At 39.9% G+C, this 22,208-nt stretch overlaps 1 long non-coding RNA gene across 3 annotated transcripts in view; it reads left to right on the forward strand.

The window, feature by feature from the left end:
* Positions 1-4,864: 4,864 nt before the first annotated feature.
* Positions 4,865-22,208, forward strand: part of LOC138171456 (uncharacterized) — a 38,899-nt gene continuing 21,555 nt past the window's right edge. For 2 of the 3 annotated variants that reach the window (XR_011170887.1, XR_011170888.1), the window contains exon 1: positions 4,865-4,988. This is a non-coding gene — a long non-coding RNA (uncharacterized lncRNA). Of the gene's footprint in view, positions 4,989-13,085; positions 13,140-22,208 lie in introns of those variants that run through there. The other variant, XR_011170889.1, reaches the window with a different exon arrangement.

The raw sequence follows: 22,208 nt of genomic DNA on the forward strand, positions 1-22,208 counted from the left end.
GAAGAAATTTCAGAATTCTTGAACATGAATGTGGTATATTTGTGGGTGATGGCAAGATCAAGATGACCATATTTGTGTGTGACTGAGGGAAGGTAGAGGAATAGTTTGTGGGAAGTGAGGACCTCAAGGAACTGACTGGTCAGGGTGTTTGAGGGAAAGATGAATGTTGAAGTTCCTTAGTATGAGGTCAAGAGTTAGGGAGGAGAGAAAAATTATGAGTCATGTGCAGAACTCATGGTGGAAGGAAAGAGTGTGACCTGAAAGTCCATAGACAACAGCTACAAAGATTTTGATTGAGTAGTAGATATGTATAGCATGAACCTCAAAGGAATAGAGGTTACTGGGTGATGGAAGTAGGGGGAGTAATGGGGGAGTGGCAATGGGGAGCAAGGAATATCCTTACTTTTTCTTCAACCAATGAACTGAGGAGAATGAATGAAGTCAGTACTAGAAAGGATGATCATGGAGGCTGTGTCATCATGAAAAAGTCAGGTTTCAGTAATAGTTAGTAGATGGAAGGAATGGGATAGGAAAAGATTTGGAATGAAGGCAAGTTTATTGCCTATGGAATAGGCATTCCAGAAGGCACTGTGGATGGGCTGGTTGGTATCTGGTTGAAACTTTGAGATGGGAGGGTTGAGGGGGATGGGAATTGGGTGTTGGGGAAAGAGAAAGGTGCTTGAGTGACCATCCACAGGGGTTCAGAATCGCTAGGATCTGAAGAGTGTGACCAGGTGTGAGAATTTTCATCACTGAATGGAGGGCACCATTCCTTTTCCCAATGAGGGTTAGAGATTGAGCTTGAAGAACACTATGAAATGAGAGGCACATAGTAAGATGGTCAGATGGGGGGAAGCCACTTCATCACTCCTCTTCCCTACAAAGGCTAGACATTAGACAGGGAAAAATGCAGTAGGAAATGGAAATCAAACCTATCTTGGTAAGTTTTAACACTTCCTCTGAGAGCATTTTCTTCTTTAACTTGCATAAAGCTTCAACTAGATTTTTTTGGGGTTGCCCCAGAAACCCCAAAACACTTTTCCATCTTTTACAACCACCACTTTCTTCAAAGATTCAATAGTGAGCTGTTTATAAACTTTTTCTTTAGACTCTTTCTTTTGAGGGCTACTCTGAGGCAGAGGTTTTCAATTGACCAATTTATCCATTCCCAGGAAGTTCCAGTTATCCATGGGAGCTGTCCAAAACCCTCAACAGAAAGGGAGCTGTCCTCTGAAAGGTCCTTAGCAAAGGGCAGCCAGTCCTTTGTGGAGCTCTTGCTGATCCACCAGGGGAGCAGTCCTGGCACCCTAGGAGTCCTCACTCTCCCTGCCCAGAGATATCCGCTCAGGAAGAGGATTTTATATTTCCTTGTGAAGATAATAGGAAATAACTGGACTTTATTGAATAGGCAAGTGACATGATCAGACCTGCTTTTTAGGAAGATGAATTGGACAGCTGAGTAGAGAATGGACTTTTTTTTCTCTCTTGCTATCAACAATTTCCTCTCCATCACCCCCATGTATGAAAACACATATGTTTTCCTCTTTATTATCAAGAATAATTCATTGAGAATTCAACAATTTCTTGATGAATCATTAATTGAATCCTTAAATCCTCCTTCTCTTAAATTCATAAAAGCATCAGTCTAAAGCTGTAAAGGACCTGAGAGGTCATCCGGTCCATCCCCCTTATTTTACAGATGGGAAAACTGGAGGTGAAAGATATTAAGTTACTTGCCAAAGATCACATAAGTAGTAAGAGGCAGAGGGCAGGATTTGAATCAGGACCCATATTTCCAAGTTCAGCAGGAAAATTCAGGGTTATTTTCATGGCACCAAACTGTGACTCAGTTGAGAGGCAATTATGATTTAAAAGTCTCACTGGGAAATTAAGGTGGGAATGAAAGTGAATGCATGAACAAAGCACTTATTAAGCACTTACCATATATAAATCACTATGCTAAGCATGGACATACAAATTGAAAAATAAGACAGCCTCAGTTTTTCCAACCCTGGCTCTGTGACCTTGAACAAGGAAACCTCTCTGGCCTTGTTTCCTGCTCTGCCAAAGAAAAGAGTGGAACAGATGCTCTCTGAGTACCCTCCCAGGCCTCCATCCCATGATCATCCTAGCTGGCAGCCCTCCCATCCCTTCACTCAGGCTCTTTCTTACTCTTCCCATGGGGGTTCCCACAACTGAAATCCTCTTCTCTAACCCTCCCCATGGTTCTCAATGCCTTCATAGGACACAGGCCTCAGCAGGCCATTATTCCCCCCTGTTTAGGCCTCTCTAAAAGGAGGACACTGGACAAGAGCAAGACTTCTTAGCCTGGAGCCTAGACAGAGATTCTGGGTGTGATTTTGGAGCAGAAAAAAATCTTGTTTATTTTCACTAACTTTTACCTGAAATCAAACATTTCTTTCAATGATCATCTTTTAAAAGTCATTCTGAGGAGTTATTAATGATTATCATTAGAAGTTAAACATTATTCTTCACCAGAGTGCCAAAGGGATCCATGACCCACAAAAGGTTAAGAACCTACAGATTAAAGGCTTTCTCACGTCCTTTCCTGCTTGAAATCCTACAATCTGATGGAGGTGTGCCATATAGCCACCCCCTTAGAGCCTCCCAAAGGTTACTTTTACACCACTTCCTGATGCCAAAGGTCCTCTGAAACACTCACGTCTAACCTCTGGCCTTGGAGGTCTGGTCTTTCCTGGGGTCTTCTCAAATTGTCTTAGGAGAACAACTGCTTTACCATGTGTTTATTTCTGCTTCTCTGAGGCAATGTTCTGTCTTTTTGTGGAGGACATTTGGAGAGTCAAAAGTTTTCTGACCTACTCTGCCATCTTCCCAGAGTTCTCTCTAATGATATTTCCACTTATAAAATTATATCAGTTTCTGAAGTTGAAACTATTTGGTAGAAGAAAGGACTCTGACAACAAGAAATTTCTTTCCTGGCTCATCTGTAGCTATCCCATTTGTAGGCATAGTGAACAGGCTACATCTCCATCACAGCTGCTTCCCAGGAGGATGACTGAGGACACTGGACTAGGGGCATTGCTGCTCCCAAGGCTATTGAGTTCACAATAGCTAGGCTATCTCCATCAGGAGACGGTGGTCAAGTTATCGTTGGTTTGACTTAACTAGGACCTGACTTTTCCTGTCTCTTCCTCAGGGTGTCTCGTTGCTTCATTTTGGCTGGTTTACCTGCCCTGTGTGTGGTATCTAGTTGGCAGCTGGTAGGGATGGTTGGTCCCCTCTCTACAAGAGTTGCTTTCCTGGATTATAGCTGTGAGGGCTGGGTTGGAAGCAGGACTTGTGGTCTGGGAGGTGCTTCTACTCTCAGGAGTCCTGTACTCATTTTCCTGTTGGTGGCAGTTGGTAAGCAATTGCTGCTGCTGGTGGTAAAGAAGATAGACCCCTAGTTATCATACAGAAACATACTCTCATCAAAACTTAAAGATCTCCTTTATTTAAATCTAGTCTAAGAGGTTCTGGTTTTGGCCCTGACCCATTTCAATTCCTTGGTAAGTAGCCTGGAATATTCTTTCATATTAAAAAAATTAGTCTGGTTTTAATTTAGGAGTCTCTGTCCAGCATTCAGGACTGCTAAATCTTTTCCCTCCCATCAATTTCAGGTTACTGGCCATACTGTGCCTTTAGAGATTGAGTCAACCCATTCTGAGAGCAAAAATGCTCAACACTGTATGAGCACAATGGCCATTTTGTAGCCACTTTCCCAAGCTCCCAAGCTGATAAATCACTTGCATGGTGGTGCTTTTCTAGAATTACATTGCATTTAAAAGAAAACAATATATTTGGACCCCCACAGGAACTGGGAATACAGACAATGAATAACGGTCTTTCCCCTAATTTAGCCTAGGTTGGGGGGGGCAGAGCAGGAAATAACATTAACACAGATGAGTATAAACAAGAATATTCAGAGAGGAAGACAGGGGTGCTTCAAATGGAATGCAGTATTTACACAGATTAGTGAATACAAGATAATTTAAGAAGGGAGAGAACACTGACTAACAGCTAGGGAGATCAAGAGAGACTTCCTATAGGAGGGGGCAACTCAGTTTAGGCTTAAAGGAAGGCAAACACATTAAGATGCAGAGGTAAGGAGAAATATAATGCAGGGGCCATGAAATAGCTGGCCAAAGGTGTGGAGGTGGGAGACGGAGTGCTGTATTTGAGGAACAGAAAGTGTATGGGGGGAGTGATGTGAAGTAAGTCTTGAAAAGTAGGCTAAGGTAAGGCTATAGGGCTTTCAAAGTAAGGAGTTTGTGGCTTTTCAGAGAGGCAAGAGGGAGGCACCTAAAATTCTTGAAAATGGGTATAACATGGTCATGCTTGTGTTTTAGGAAGATCATTTTAGTAGCTACATAGACTAGAAGCAGGGAGATATTAGGAAACTATCTTTCCCAGGCAGCGGCCCTCCCAACAGTGACCTCATAGTATTACTCCCAATAGAGGTTGGTTCACCAGTCCATCAATAAGCCAATCAATTAGCCAATCCATCAATAAGCATTTAGTAACATCCTGTTATGTATCAGGCATTATTCTGTGCAGAGACAAAAATCGAGGTTTCTGCCCCCAAGAAGTTTATTTCTGGATATCTCTTTCCCTGTGGGTCAGTATCAAGGTCTCCATTCACTTACCCCCTCCCTCCCTTCCACCATGGTGGGAACGGAAGTACATTTAAAGATGCCTTCCTCAGGTACCCAAACTTCTCCTTGCAGCTTCTTGCTCCCAGGGTAGCATTGGCAAGGAGTCCTTTAGGCTCTGGATCAGGAAAAGCCATTCTTCTTGCTCCATGCCAATGATCTCTCCCCTTCTTTTTCCCTAATTTAGGCTTAAATTTAGAAGCTTACACTGCCTTTAGCTCCCTGATAGGCCGGCCATATGTGGGGCTACCAGGAGAGAAAGGTGCTTACTTTAAGCCTTCTGTCTGAAGTCAGCACGTAGCACACGTACACATGGTAAGTATTTAATAAATGCTCATTGACATGTGGCTGACAGAAGAGTCCTTTAGACATCAGTAGAGGGGACAAAGCATCATCCTCTGCACTTATCTATAGGTATTATTCTGCATTTCTTCTGTCTCTTGGCTTTTCAGATCGATTGATCCCTGAGACGAAGTTACCATCCTAAGGCACCATTCAATTTGTCTTTGTGGAGAAAATTCTACCCAATGCTACTACCCATCCCACACAAATTCAATATTCCACTTAGGCTATGTCTCTAAAACACCCAAAATCCAGCTGTAGGACAACTACAATGATGATGATGATGGTGGTGATGATGATGACAGTGGTAAGAACCATCATCTCATCAAAAAGAAGAAAAATGAGATAAATAACAATATCAAAACTCACATATGCATTACAGAGCACTTTAAGGTTTGCAAAACACCTTCATCCCAACAAACTCGCAAAGTAGATAACTGTTATCCCCATTTCACAGGTGAAGTAACTGGAGCCCTAAGTGGTTAAGTAACCTGCCCAGCAATTAAAGTCAGAAGCAAGAGGTAAACTTGACTTTCCCAATTTCAGTGTGCAGTGAAACACTGAATCCGTCCCAGAGTGGTTGGTGATGATCATTTTAAAATGCAGTTCTAAAGTCTGGTGGAAAGATTTAGAGTTCCTCTGATTGCAACATGGAAATCTATTAAGTGGGAAAAGAATAAAGAGATCACTTGAAAATTCCTTTGGATGATTTTAAAAAGAGATCTGGATCACACAAATTATTTCCCTAAAGCTCTTCCGAATTCTAAGACAAGCAAAATTATGTTTAATTAAGTGTGCGATTAATGTCTGTTACAGCTGTTATATTAGGTCCAATTGATGATACAGTTGAATTTATTTTTATGGACGATATACATATATATGCTTAATAGTATTTTTATTGTACCAGGGACCCCAATTTGTGTAATTTTATTCTGTTCATTTTACTAGACTGAGAACATAACATTGCTATTTAAATTTATTACAGAGGCTTAAAATTATATCTTGCTTTTATGAAATAATCTTAGTCACAGCTATAATTAATTTAAAACTGAGTCTTTGGTGATAATTTATTTCCTGTAACATATTGTATAAAAAGGTGGGGGATGCTTGTCTAGGCATCTTGATTAGAAGTGGTCTTCAATCTCCAGGGTAGCTGGATATCACATCAGATGGAGATATTTCATTTATTTATTAGTCAAGTACGTATTAAGCACTTACTTTATGCAAGGCAGCAAGCTGTGATACTATATTTATAAAGCCCTTAACCCAGTGCTTGGTGCATAGTAGTGCTATATTCTCCCCTCCATCCCTACATGCTCCCATCCCTATGTGAAGGAATACAAGAATAAATATGATACAAAGCATGCCCTCAAGGAGCTTATAGTGTGATAACAAATACATGGTTTCTCTTTTTAAAAAATCAAACAGCTGAATTTGAATAGTATTAACAAATGATATATTTTTTAAAATGATCAGTAATTAAGATAGTAAAGAGACACCACATTTAAGTAATTTCCTTTCTTAGCTATTATAAATTTGTTCCAACCTTCACGTGTATTCAGAATCCTTGATTGCAATATGAATTTGTAACTTATACTTCTTTTCACTCAATGTCAAACATTGTCCTTCTACTTCTGCCTTCCCTCACCCTCTCAACTGAGACCCTTGTCTTGTATTTCACTCCAGAAAATGAGGCTATTTACCAAGGACTACCTCTTCCCTCCCCCTCAACCAACATCACTCAGATGCCTTCTGCCACTCTTTCCTCCTTCACCCCACTTGCGTAATGCCATAGACCTTCTCTTTGCCAAGGCTAGCACTTCTATGTGCACAGGTGATCCCACTAATAAATGTTCATTGACTGACAGTTGATTGACAGAAGGGACATTTAGAAATCAGTAGAGAGAACAAAGCATCATCCTCTGGACTCATCTGCAGGTCTTATTCTGTCTTATTACATATAGTCTCATTCTATATTATTATATAGGTCATCTTCTCCAGCTTATTGTCCACTCTAACATCTCTATTCTCTCGCTAATCTTCAGTTTCTCCCTTTCTATTGGCTACTTCCCTTCTGCCTCCAAACATGTCTATGTCTTTCCTTTTCTTGCTTGAAAATCCTCTTTCTCTTTTTTTTTTTTTTTGGCTTTTTGGAGGGCAGTTGGGGTTAAGTGACTTGACCAATGTCACATGGCTAGTTTTTGTGTTAAGTGTCTGAGGCCAGATTTGAACTCAGGTCCTCCTGACTCTAGGGCCAGTGGAAAATCCTCTCTTGATCCATCCACCCCTCCTAGTTACATCACAGTCTAATGGAGGGAAACAAAATGGAACCAATTATGTACAAGCAACACATATCTATATAGGATAAATTGGAGATAATCAACAAAAGTAAGGCTAATGGTAGCATTAAGGGGGATAGGGAAAGGCTTTTTATAGAAGGGGAGATTTTTACTGAGATTTGAAGGAGACCAGAAAGTTAGGAAATGAGAAAGAAAAATTTCAGGCATGGGGGACAGCCAGGAAAAATGCATGGAGTTGAGAGATAGGGTAACCTGTGCAAGGAAGATAAAGAAGCCTAGCATCACTAGATCAAAGAGTAGGTGTTGGGACTGGGAAAAGTTAGATGCAAAGAAAAAACCAAAAAACCCAAACAACTCAAAACTGGAAAGGTAAAAGGGGATAGGTTATTAAGTTCTTTGAATACCAAACAAAGGTTGGAAGGTGATAGGGAGCCATTGGAGTTGATTAGGAGTGTGTGTGTGTGTGTGTGTATGAGAGAGAGAGAGAGAGTCAGACTCGTGATTGCCATGCTACCCAAGACACATAAATCCAATAGCTAAAGCATAGTTAAGACAAAAAAGAAATAAGAAAAGCAAGAAAGAAATCAATAAGTAGATTCGTTCCCTACCCCTTACTCTAGTAGGTGTAATATCCTATGTGTCCTCAGATGGGGTAATGGAGGTGGAAAGCTCCTTGGGGAAAACTTATGGGGATGGGAAAGTTTTAATAATAATAGCAAGATGCTTTACAGGGATTATCTCATTTTATCCTTACAACAACCCAAGGAGGTAGGTACCATTATTATCCCCATTTTATAGAGAAGGAAACTGAGTCACAGGAAGTCTAAGGTCATATTCGAACTCAGGACTTCCTGACTCCAAGTCCAGTATTTTATCCACTGTATCACCTCGTGGCTATGGGACTGGGGTAAAAGGAGTGAGGAAACTGTCCATCAGTCTTCTTTCAACTCTCAGCAGGCTTGTAGTGGCCCCAAGGAAATCTTCTAATCTCTCTGGGGCAGGCTGGAGTTTGCTGGAGTAACTCCGCTTGGCCCGGGGTCATTAGGATTCCTCTCTCCCTGCTTCTTCCTGAAGGCTGTTGTGCTTTTTTTACTTCCATCTCCCAGACTTATTTGTCTCTCCACTTATAGTTGCTCAGATATCCGCTAGGTTTCCCTGAATTCTCAGTCCAGATATTTCTTCTTTTCTCTCCCTTTCCAAATCCACATGCCGAAGGCAAGCTCTCATTCCAAGGTAATTCTCCTGGGATTCTGATATCCAATGCATTTTGTCCCATGAATACTAGCTCCCCTAACACATAATTGTGGGTCTAAAGATGGGCAGTTTCTATTAAGGGCAGCCTTGCCCGCTTCTGTCACACACACACTCTCAGGTGTTATTGCTCGGTCACATCCAAATCTTTCTGACCTCATTTGGGGTTTTCTTGGCAAAGATATTGGTTTTCCATTTCCTTCACCAGCTCATTTTACAGATGAGAAAACTAAAGCAAGCAGGGTTAAGTGAATTGTACAGGGTCACACAGCTAATAAATGCTTGAGGTGGGATTTGAACTCATGAAGAGTCTTCCTGACTCCAAACCCAGTGCTCTATCCACTGCACAACCTAGCTACCCCATGTGTTTATGTCATTTTTGCTCCTTCCCTAGGGTTACCAAAATTAAAACTAAAAACATGCAATAGTCCACTCAAAAAGAGTCCCAGCACCACTCGTGTCACTCCAAGCCTCCTCATCCCAATCACTAAAGCCTCATTTAACTCAGAACAGGATTTCAGTGGAAATATAGCTCAAATGCCATTCCATTTAAATCAGGCTGTGTACAACCTTACCAGCAACTGTGATAAAATGCCAAATACCAGCATGTCTATGGCCCCATTCCTTTTTCACTCAGGAAACTATGACAATTATTCATTCCACAGGCTCCTGGGTCTTAGAGGACTAAGCTCTAAAGTTTGTCAGTCATGACCCTTGGGAAAGTCTGAAATGAACTCCAAGGACTGCCCAAAGGGCCAATGTAAACTGCCTTGCTTCCTATTCCTCTCAAGGACTACCATTCTGGGAGAAGGTGGGGTTGAGTTCTCTGAAGTCGTCACCGCTGTGCTGAAAGCTGTCAAGAACCAACTTTTCCCCTTACTGTAAAGTAATAAAAATAAACAGCATCCCAACCTGCCTCCCTCTCTGCTGGAGAGAGGGACTCATGTTTACATCTAAACACAGACCTGCTGCCGGTTCAGATCTCAGTAACACATTTAGGTCAGAAGTTTGAAAACACAATTGTGTTTATAAATCAGCAGTGACATACCAATGTCATGTCAGCAGAGGAAGGCAAAGGTCATGTTTACTGCAAGCAGAGGTACAGGCTGCTGCCGCCGGCAGGTGGATTTGAGGGGGGTGGTGGGAGACCACACTGGGGCTGAAGTTCTCCCAATGCCTTGTTGACGCTAGATTCCCATGGCGCTCAGTGCAGTTACAAGCTCATGGAGTGAGAGGTTAATAGAATCATGAGATCTTTCAATAGGAAGGGATGGATTGTCTGTGCAAAGGCTATGAACATAGAATGTCCCTTATGGGCAACAAGGAGGTGAACCTGACTGATCAGGGAATGAATGAAGGTGAGAAATGTGAAATAAATTTGGGAAGGTTGAGTGATGCTGGAGTCAGGTGGTGAAGGACTTTAAATAGCAAACTGGAGTTTGTATCTGATTCCAATACAAATACAGAGGCAACTAGGAGCCTCAGAAGCTTCTTGAGCAGGGGAGTGATATGGTCATATCTGTGCATTAGAAATACCAGTGGGGAAGGTGAGGGATGAAAGAAGGAAGAAACTAGAGGGAGAGATGCCCATTAGGAGGCTACCCAACTACTTCAGGTAAGAGGTGATAAAATAGGAGGATGGCCATGTGAGTGGAGAGATGACTACAAGCATGAGACTATGGAGGTAGAATTGACCAGACTTGGGGACTGGGGAGCTATAAGGGACAAGAGAAGTGGAAGAGTAAAAAATGACAGGTTGTGAACTTGGGTGACTAAGGTGGGAAATAAGCATTCACTAAGCACCTACTATATGCCAAACACTTTCTAAATATCTCATTTTTTCCTCACAATAACCCTGGGAGGTAAGTTCAATAATGACCCCCATTTTATATGAGAGAAAACTGAGGTAGACAGAAGTTAATGACTTGTCCAAGGTCACACAGTTAATAAGTGTTGGAGGTCACAGTTGAACTCAGGTCTTCCTGACTCCAGACTCAGCATTCTATCTGGGGAGCCATCTCATTGACTCTGGTACAGATCACAAGCCATCCATGTCCCCTTACCTTGTGTAATTCTTGTCTATGATCAAAGATAGGTCCTCCATAGAGCATCTAGTCAATGGACTAGAGACTTCCTCTAGACCTCCTAACATTCTGTGGGTACTGAAGCTGGTATCTCTTAGTCTTCCTATGTAGTTGACCAACCTCCTTCCTTGATTATATGTTTCCGTGTGTGTGTGTGTGTGTGTGTGTGTGTGTCTGTGTATGTAAATTCATGAGACAGCTGGGAAGCACAGTGGCTAATGCATTAGACTTTGAATCAGGGTGAGATCAAACTCTGCCTCAAACACTAACTATATGACCCAGAACAAGTCCCTTGACCCCTTTATGCCTCTGTTTCTTCTCCTGTAAAAGGGGGATAATAACAGCACCTAACTCATAGAACTCTTGTGAGGATCTACTAAGATAACATACAGAAAACACTTTGCAAATCTTAAAGCATTATGTGAATATTAGCTTCTTGTGAGGAGTTGGTTCCCACTTATTGGATGACATACTGTGTTGTGCATGTATGTGTATTTTTTTACCCAATGGAAGTCATCATTGGTTATATGCTAGAGCATATTTACTTGTACTGTGATCTTTCCACATACCTCTGGACCATTTTGGTGTCAAACTCAAATAGAAATAGATACAGAGTGTCTCCTCTGCCACTTCAACACCTCTTCATTGGGTCATTCTCTACTTTGATTGTTCAGATATTGCTCATGCCAGGATTCACAGTCATAAAGCAACACTTGAATAATATTGGTGTTAAAAATAAATATGGACTTTGGGGTCAGCTTGGAAAGCAATGTGCCATTTACCAACTGCAACCCAACCTATCCCCTTCCTCTTATTATATTCTGGGTCCAACTTATTTTTCATTTCCAGTTTTTGTCAAAGATACAGGTACTAATAGATCCATTAAATGGATTTCCTGTCTAATGGTATACCATAGTTTCCACAATAGACATTCTTCCTCTGATTCATTTTTTCCAATGGGGATTGTTAGGTGTTTTTGGAGGAGTCTTGAATTTCTTTGATTCTATTCTAATATTCTACACATGACACAATATCATCTGCATTCAAGAGCACTTGGAGGACCTCACCTTTTGTAGGGATTAATACCTCTTCCATTTGAACTCTATATAGGACATTCCCCACAATGGTGGTGATCACCTCTGGCAAACATATAGCTCCCTGTTCTACTCTTCTCTCATCATCAATAATCAGAAGATCATGGAATAAAGTTATTTCTGTGATTATCTCTATCAAGAAATCTTGTATGATCATAACCAATACATAGGAGTCATCTTGTTGGAGAGTTCTTTTAATATGTTAGTTTTTCTCTTATCAATCAAATGCTTTAAAGAAAAATCAACCAACAATAACTACAGCAAGATTTTCTATTTCCTATACCTTTGGGTCTCGTGGTTTGGTATAGAAAATCTCTTATAAAAGCTGCCTCTTCCTATCTCATATTTTCATTAAGGGCACCCATGGTGTATGCATAGATTAATCATCTTGGGCATATGGGTCACTAGTTATGAGGTCCATATATCTTGATTTTCAGTAGTAATAATAGCTATAGTTTTTCAAGTTATTTGGCAGTTTCCTCTTCTGCTTTTACAATTATGCTGCATCTAGACCTGATTATGCTGATTATTTTTCTTTGTGTATTTTTTCTGTTCTAGCTGCCAATTTAATTTTTCTCTTTTTAATGACCATTTCCATTGGAAAGGGTCTGAGCTGTTGAGTCCAAATGGAGTGCTTCTATTCCCATCAGTGAGGAATATAGTTTGTTATTGGAATACTGACACATATGTTCCATTTTCCTTTGTTTTAAATTTTGTTTTGTGTTTTCATTTACAAATACTTACGGAATAATCTAGTTTCATTTCATCTAATGCCAAGCTTTGTTCACAGTTATGCTGCCTTCCAACACTCTTGTCTGTTTTATGAGACAAAATTCTTCATCATCTTTCACCATCTTCCTCTGTTACATTTTGGAAATGAGTTTATCTCCTTAATTGTTATTGCCTTTGATTAACATAGCTTTTGGTTTGGCAAAAAAGTCAAACATCTCTTGATTTAGTTGGTTTGGGAACTCTCGGTCTCCTCATTTTTTTTTTTTTTTGCCTTTTGGAGGGCAATTGGGGTTAAGTAACTTGCCCAAGGTTACATGGCTAGTTTTGTGTGTGTGTGTGTGTGTGTGTGTGTGTGTGTGTGTGTGTGTTAAGTGTCCAAGGCCAGAACCGAACTTGGGTCCTCCTGACTCCGGGGCTGGCACTTTACTCACTGCACCACTGCCCCTTGGTCTCCTCATTAACATCTATAGTAAATATTTGCAGTGCATGTTAACACCATTTCTTTTATCTGGCCTCAATAGCCCATTTGAATGGTTGCAATTGCAACTATTTTTTTCTTTTTGTTTTCATATTTTACTCTAATTTGATGTTAATTTTAACTTTTGCTTTAGTGAATCAATGGACTGAACTGCAGGAAAGACAGCAGATTCACAGACCATCCTGGTAACTAGAGATTTTCCATCTGTTAAGACAGAGTTGATTTAATTTTTGATGATATTTTTCATTGCTCACCATATTTAGTGATTCTGATTTTTTATTCATGGTCATGAATATATGTATAAGCACATATAGACAAGAAATTTCTGAGTAGTCTATCTGTCTCTGGCTTCCATTTCTTAATTCTCAACCATATTTTCCAACAATTTTTTTTTGCCATTCTCCCTATGCCCACTTTTGAGTTCAATCACTATGAGTATAAATTTAGGATTTGGTATATGCTGTCAAGTTATTTATATATTTTTTCTACATTTTCATTCATGGCAATGAGTGTTATAGTTTAAAAAATTGCCATTATTTTCAGGATTGATTGGTCTTTTTGCTCTGGTTCACCACTGCAAGGCAAAGTGACCAGATGGCATGGTGGTCCTTGTTTTTGAGTACATGCTAAAAGGAAACATACTAACATGTTTCTTCATCCCCATCTCCCCCCCTCTCCCCCCATGAGAGCCTATTAGTTAATCTTCTACCTAGCTCTATTTCCAAGTATTTATTGGTTTCATTTATAGCAAGAATGTATTAGAATCAGAGAATTATGAGATTTGGAAGGGACCTCAGTGTACATTTAGTCCATACAATTCATGAAAGAAATCTTCACTATAGCATTAGTTATAATTGACCATCCAGCTTCCAATGAGAGAAAACATCCATCCCTGAAAGCACCCCATTCCACTTTAGAAAGTTCCACTTTCTAGGAAGTTTTTTTCCTCCTGATAGCAAGCCTAAATTCATTTCTTCCCCCCCCTTGCTCCTAGCTCTGTCCTCTGGGGCCAAACAGAACAAATTCAATCCCTCTTCCCAATAAAAGCTTTTCCAGTACTTGAAGACAAGTCTCACGCCCTACTCCACCTCAATCCTAGTCATGTGTTCTGTCAAATATGTCCTGCTCTAGTTCCTTCAACGAATACTTAAAAGACAATAGTTCAGTTCCCCTAGTGGAATTGGTCATTGGACAAAAGATAGGATTAGAACAATAACTCACATTTATATTGTGCTTTAAAATTTGCAAAAACACTTTCCTCCTAAGATCCCCCTGACTTAGGTGTGGCAAGTAGCATGATCCATCCTTGGCAGATAAAGAAACTTGGAGTTTGAGGTTGGGTGACTTGATCAAGGCCAAAGTTACATAGAGAGGAAGTCATGGGGGTGGGGGTGGGGACAATAAGGTTTTAACCTAAGTCTCCTAACTCTTAGACTAGTGCTCTTTTTATTAGCCACCCAAGGGTGCCTCTCAGTTATATAAGCCATAGAATCATAGAGTCACAAAGCTATGGAACCATAGATCATAGAATTATAAAACCTTAATGTCATAGGACCATGATGTTGCAGAGTAGGAGAGAATTCACCTCAGGAGATAGTTACTGGATTTGTCTTTCTTACAATCACTAGGGGAATTAGGGCCTGGGGAAATTTAGGAATGAATCATTTTTCTTTGCTTTTAAAGAAATATAACCAACAGTAGTGGCATTTTTTTTTTTTTTTTGGTCAGAGGTACCATCTCCATTTTGTTTAGATATGGGGAGAAAATGTCCTCTGAGAAGTGGGGCCACAGCAATTTCTCATACAGAGAGGAGCCCTGAGGTCTCTGAGAAAGGATTTCTAGATTGTAGAGACCCTTCTCCCTTAAGGGTAAATGCCAAAGGGTCTATGATGAGCATCTGGAATCCTTTGACCAAAGAGAATGGTGACTGTTTTTGACTTGGTAGATAAATGAGTTCAAATCCTACCTCTGCTGGATACTGGCTGTGTGGCCCTTGGGCAAGTCATATCTTTTCTGGGCCATATCTATAAAATCAGGGAGTTCAATTAAATGACTATAATCCTTTCCAACTCTAAACCAATGATTTTGTATTCTCGAGGGTTGCCACATAGAGGTTCAGTGACTTTCTCTGGATCCCACTTTTAAATGTCAGAGATAAGATTTGAAATCAAGGCTTTTTGCCACTCTACCTTGCTGGCCAGGCTGCTGCCTCCTAAGGGTATTCAGACAAATACCACCGTGATGATTGGGCATCCTCATGGCTGATGTTTATAGAAGTGTTTGGATCATCTTTTACATAGAGCATCTCATGTTATGCTTATAACAATGCTGTGAAGCAAGCAGTGCAGAATGCCCCTTTTACATGGAGGAAACCACCTCAGAGAGGTTATATAGTTATTAAGTGGCAGAGAAAGAATTTGTACATGGATCTCCAAATTAAGTATTTTTCCCAATATCTTACATGAACCCTTTGGTCTATCCTGACCCTACTTTCATGGTATTTCTAAAACCAGAGTTGTTTTTTCCCAGGGAAAATTATGAATTACTCTGGAATTTTATTTAGAAAAGTTTAGGGAAAAGAGAGTGCATACCTGGAACTTGTCATTGATGGATGACTTTACTGATGAGTGCCTCCCTTTCTTGTCTAGAGGACTGTTTAAGATAGTAGCAGCAGTGATCAGTAAGGAGGGGCCAGAGAGAACTTGTTGGTGGGATAGAAGGAATAGACCCTGCCTCACTCAGGATGCCCTCCTAAGCCTCCCTTTGCTAAAGATGTCAGTTGAGCAAAAGGGGCCCCAGAAAGGGAGTAGGGATGCTGGCTTCATTACCACCTAGAGGGCTCCTTAATGGCCTTAATTGGATCTGGGGTTAATAGGGTTGGACAATCTCCACCAAGCAGGCTAAGCAAATTCCCCAGTGCCAGGTCACTAGGCAGGGTTTCCAAGGGTGACAGGGCCACTGCTGTTCTCTCCCTCCTCTCTGTAGCAGAGAAGTACACAAAGTTCAAATTAATCTTGGTGAATGCTTGATTTCTCTGTTGAACTTTTGAGGCTCAGTTTCCCTTCCCTCCCCTCCTCCCTTCTCTTTTCTATCCTTCCCTTTCCCCTTCTTTCTTCCCTTTCCCCATATCCCTTCCCTTCTATCTTTCCTTTCTCTTCCTTTCTCTACCCTTCCTATTCCCCTTCCCTTCCTTTCCCTTTCCTTGATCTCTTCCCTTTTATCCCCTTCCTTTCCGTCCTTCCTTTATCTTCTGTCCTCCCCCTCTTTTCCCTTTTATTCTTCCCTTCTCTTCTCTCTCATGAAAATTTAGACATGAGCTACATTCTAAAATGTTTCCAGGGTAAACTCTTGGTGAATGTATAATAGGATGTTTTGGGATCACTCTCAATATTAGATCATGTTTGTGTAATCCCAACATCTAAGGGCCCTGGCTTCTTTTTTTTTTAAGCAATTGGGGTTAAGTAACTTGCTCAAGGTTACACAGCCAGTTATTTTCTGGGTGTGGTGCTAAGTATCAGAGCCCGGATTTGATCTCAGGTCATCCCAACTCTGGGGCCAGTGCTCTTACTCACTGAGCCACCTGGCTGCCCCTAAACATTTGGGGTTAAGTAACTTGCTCAAGGTTACACTGCAAAGTGTTTCTGGGTGGGTGCTAAGTGTCTGAGTCCGGATTCGATCCCAGGTCATCCCAACTCTGGGGCTGGTGCTCTTACTCTCTGCTACCTGGCCGCCCCCCCGGCTTCTTTACAAGTTAAGAAAAAGAGGCCTTAAGAGATCACATATTTTAACATGGTCATAGCACAAGTCTTTTTTTCCTCACCTATAGAACCTGTGGTCCAAGGCTTAAGGCTAGATTCAAACCTGAGTGTTTTGACTCTAAGTACAAGATGCTACACTGCCTGCTGGTTTAATGCTGATTGCATACATTCATTGCAATGGCAAGAAAATATTTAATAATGTGAAATATGAGTAGAAAAATGAGCTGCAAATCATAAGTAAGAGTATCTGCTGGGGCCGGCTAGGTAGTACAGTGAACAGAGCACTGGCCCTGGAGTCAGGAGGACCTGAGTTCAAATCCAGCCTCAGACACTTAACACTTACTAGCTGTGTGACCTTGGGTAAGTCACTTAACCCCAATTTCCCTCCCTTCCCCCCTCCAAAAAAAAAAAGAATATCTCCTTTCTCTAGGATAAAATCTTAGTCTGGTATTTAAAATATTTTATAGTAGGGCTAAAGCAGATAGATGGTACAGTAGATAGAGAGCTGGTTCTGGAATCAGGAAGACTTATCTTCCTGGGTTCAAATCTGACTTCAGATACTTACTAGATGTGTGACTCTGGGCAAGTCACTTCACCATGTTTGCCTCAGTTTCCTCATTTGTAAAACTAACTGGAGAAGGAAATGGCAAACCCCTCCAGTATCTCTGCCAAGAAAACTCCAAAAAGAGTCATGGAGAGTCATACTCAGCTGAAATGATGAACAACAACAACACAGTATGGCTCCCACCTACTTTTCTAAGTCATGTCATAATTGGTCCCTCCCTGTGCCCTCCATCCAGCTAGACTAATCTATTAACTGTTCCCCATATATACATAACATTTCATCTTGAGCAAGTCCTGCTTCACCTCTACTGCTGCCACACATACCCCCACATCTCAGCTCTTGTAGCATCCTGGTTCTCTCCTCAGGAACAGCATTTACCCTAGTCTTTTGTGCTCCTGGCCTTGGATCCATTTTAAAAATGTTTATTTATTTTTAGTTTTCAACATTCACTTTTATAATTTTCCTCCTCCCTCCATTCCCCCTCCCCAAGATGGAATGCTATCTGATATAGGTTATACATGTATGATCATATTAAACATATTTCCACATTAATCATGCTGTGAAATAAGAATAAGACCATGATAAAGACAGGAAAACAACAAAGAAGAAAATAATATGCTTCAATCTGCATTCAGACTCCATAGTTCTTTATCTGAGTGTGGATAGCATTTTCCATCATGAATTGTCTAAGATCATGGCATTGCTGAGAAGGGCTGAGTCTATCAAAGTTAGTCATCATACAATATGGCTGTTACTGTGCACAATGTTCTCTTGTCTCTGCTCATTTCACTCAGCATCAGTTCATGCAAGTCTTTCCAGGTTTTTCTGAAGTCTGTCTGCTCATCATTTCCTATAGCACAATAGTATTCCATTACATTCATATACCACAACTTGTTCAGCTGTTGCCCAATTGATGGGCATCTCTCAATCTCCAACTCTTGGTCACCACAAAAAGAGCTGCTATAAATATTTTTGTACATGTAGGTCATTTTCCCATTTTTATGATCTCTTTGGGATACAGACGTAGAAATGGGATTGCTGGGTCAATGGGTATTCACATTTTTATAATCCTTTGGGTATAGTTCCAAATTGCTCTCCAGAATGGTAGGATCAGATCATAACTCCAAAAATAATGCATTTGTGTTCCAATTTTCCCACATCTTCTCTAGCATTTATAATATTCTTGTTTTGTCATGTTAGCCAATGTGATAGGTATGATATGGCACCTAAGAGTTGTTTTGATTTGCATTTCTCTAATCAATAGTGATTTAGAACATTTTTTCATATGATTATAGATAGCTTTAATTTCTTCCTCTGAAAACTGCCTGTTCATATATTTTGACCATTTATCAATTGGGGAATGACTTGTATTCTTATAAATTTGACTCAGTTCTCCATATATTTTAGAAATGAGGCCTTTATCAGAAACACTGGTTGTAAAAATTCTTTTCTAATTTTCTACTTCCCTCCTAATCTTGGTTGCATTGGCTTTGTTTGTACAAAACCTTTTCAATTTAATGTAATCAAAATTATCCATTCTGAATTTCAAAATGCTCTCTATCTCTTGTTTGGTCATAAATTCCTCCATTTTCCATAAATCTGATAGGTAATCTATTCCTTGCTCTACTAATTGCTTTTACTATGAGCCTTTTTATCTAAATCATGTGCCCATTTTGATTTTTATTTTGGTATATGGTGTAAGATGTTGGTCTATTCCCCGGTTCTGCCATACTATTTTCCAGTTTTCCTAGCAGTTTTTGTCAAATAGTGAGTCCTTATCCCAGAAGCTGGAGTCTTTGGGTTTATCAAACAATAGATTACTATAGTCATTGACTTGTCTTGTGTACCTAACCTATTCTGCTTATCCACCACTCTATTTTGTAGCCAGTACCAAGTAGTTTTGATGACTCCTGCTTTATAATAAATTCTGAGATCTGGTATGATTAGCTGGTCTTAGATTTTTGACTTAGACCCAGAGCCCTGCTTCTTAAGCCTATTGCCTAAGGTGTAGGTTGGACCCAACTTTTGATAAAATCATCTTCACCAACAGCCTAAATATAGGTGGACCTCTTAGAGCAGGTCTGAAGCTTGGGACAATGCATCTTCACCCCCAGGTGATTAGAGACCAACTTGAACATCAAGCTCAAAGTCAAGAAATATGTTGGAAAATGATCTAACAACAACAACAAAAAGGAACCTGACCGTAAAAATCGAATATGGTTGCAAGGAAAATAAAGACACAAACTCAGAAAAAGACAACAATGTGAAAACAGCTATAAGCAAAGCCTCAAAGAAAAAAATGCAAATTAGGCACAAGCACAGCAAGAATACCTAGAAGAGTTAAAGGAAGAGATAAGATTTGTAGAGGAAATTGGGAAAAAGAAATTAGAGTAATGCAATAAAATTAGGAAAAGAGAATTAACAAATTGGTAAGAGAGGCATAAAAAATACTCAAGAGAATAACACTTTAAAAACAGAATTGGCCTAATGGTAAAAGAGGCAGAAATATTCACTGGTAAAAAGAACTCTTTAAAAATCAGTATTGGCCAAGTGAAAGAGATACAAAAGCTCACTGAAGAAAATAAGTCCTTAAAAATTAAAATTGGACAAGTGGAAGCTAATGAATCCATAAGACATAAAGAAACAATAAAACAAAGTCAAAATTATGGAAAAAAAAGAAGAAATGTGAAATATTTCACTGGAAAAACAATTGACCTGGAAAAAAGATCAAGGGGAGATAATTTTTTAAAATTATTTTTCCCAATTGTATGTAAAAACAATTTTTACATTAAAAAAAATTGAGTTTCAAATTCTCTCCCTCCCTAGTTTATCAAACAATTTGATATAGGTTATAATGTGCAATCATATAAAAATATTTCTATATTAGTCATGTTGTAAAAGAAAACAGATTTAAAATCTATAAAAAAGCCTTTTCCCCAAGATGGTGCCAAAGACAAAGAAGGAAGCCATTGTCCCCCCAAGACAGAAGCCAAGTCCAAGGCTTTGAAGGCCAAGAAGGTGGTGCTGAAGGGTGTCCATAGCCACAAAAAGAAGATCCAAACATTCCCCACCTTCCGGCGACCCAAGACACTGAGACTTCGAAGGCAGCCCAAATACCCTTGGAACAGTGCCCCTCAGAGAAACAAGCTCGATCACTATGCCATCATTAAAATTTCCTTTGACCACTGAGTCTGCTATGAAGAAGACTGAGGACAACAACACCTTAGTCATTGTGGATACCAAGACCAACAAGCATCAGATCAAGCTGGCCGTAAAGAAGCTGTATGACACCGATGTGGCCAAGGTCAACACACTGATCTGACCTGATGGAGAGAAGAAGGCCTGTGTCTGTCTTGCTCCAGACTATGATGCTTTAGATGTTACCAACAAAATTGAAATCATCTTACTTACTATGTCCAGCTGTGTCCCATTCCACCTACAATAAAAAGTTTTCCAGAAATTTTTTTTGCAGGGCAATTGTGGTTAAGTGACTTGCCCAAGGTCACATGGCTAGTGTTTGTGTGTGTGTGTGTTAAGTGTCTGAGGCCAGATTTTAACTCAGGTCCTCCTGACTCTAAGGCCAGTGTTCTATTCACTGTGCCACCTAGCCACCCCAAAAGTTTTCCAGAATTAAAAAAAATACACAAAAAAGTGAAAAATAGTATGCTTCAATCTGTATTCAGACTCCATCAGTTCTTCCTCTAATGTCTTGGATCATTGTCTTGCTAACAATAGCTAAATTATTCACAGTTGATCATTGTATAATATTGCTGTTACTGTGTACAATATTCTCCTGGTTCAGGTCATTTCACTTTGTATCAGTTCATGTAGGTCTTAAGGAGAGATAATTCAAGAACCATTCAACCACCTAAAAATCACGATTAAAAAAAGAATTTAGAAATCATATTTCAAGAAATTATGAAGGAAAACTTCCCCTATTATTTTAGAACCAGAAGGTAAAATAAAAATTGAAAGAACTTGCTAATCACCTTCCCAAAGAGATCTCAAAATAAAAAAATCCCAAGAATATTATAGCCTAATTCCAGAACTCTCAGGTTAAGCAGAAAATATTGCTAGTAGTCATAAAAAGTCATTCAGATATCATGGAGCCACAGTTAGGATCACATAAGATTTAGTAGCTACCACATTAAAGGAGCAGGGGGCTTGGAATATGATGTTTTGGAATGTAAAAAAACTAGGATTACAACCAAGAATAATCTACACACAAAACTGAGTATAATCCCTTGGGGGAATGAATATTTAATGAAATAGAGGATTTTTAAGCATTCCTGATGAAAAGACCAGAGAGAATAAAAAAGTAAACATGAAAGAGAAATCATAAGGGACTTAAGGTTAAATTGTTTACATTCCTATATGGGAAGATGATCCATGTAACTCCTAAGAACTTCATCATTATTAGGGCATTTAGAAGGTGTCTACAAAGACAAAGGACATGGATGTGAGTCAATTATGTTGAGATGATCTGAAAAAAAATGAAGAGGTAAGAAAAGGAATTCACTGGGAGAAGGGGGAAGGAGGAGGAAGAATGGGGAAAACTATCTTACATAAAAGAAGTGTTCAAGGAAAGAGCTTTTATAGTAGAGGGGAAAATGGGGGGTCAATGCTTGAATCTCACTCTTTGGAGTTGATTCAAAGAGGATATCTATCTATCTATCTATCTATCTATCTATCTATCTATCTATCTATCTATCTATCTATCTATCCACACACACACACACACACACACACACACTCAGTTAGGTATAGAAATCTATCTTACCCAACAGAAAAGTAGAAGAGAAAGAGAAGAAAAATGGGGTGGTGATAAAACAGAGGATGAATTCAGGGAGGCAGTGGTCAGAAGAAAAAAGCACTTAAGGGGGAAGAGAGAGAGAGAGAGAGAGAGAGAGAGAGAGAGAGAGAGAGAGAAC

This window comes from Petaurus breviceps, unplaced genomic scaffold (genome assembly GCF_028583685.1).
Source record: "Petaurus breviceps papuanus isolate PSGF00001 unplaced genomic scaffold, PetGlider_PUasm1.0 446, whole genome shotgun sequence".
In the NCBI taxonomy this organism is placed as follows: domain Eukaryota; kingdom Metazoa; phylum Chordata; class Mammalia; order Diprotodontia; family Petauridae; genus Petaurus; species Petaurus breviceps.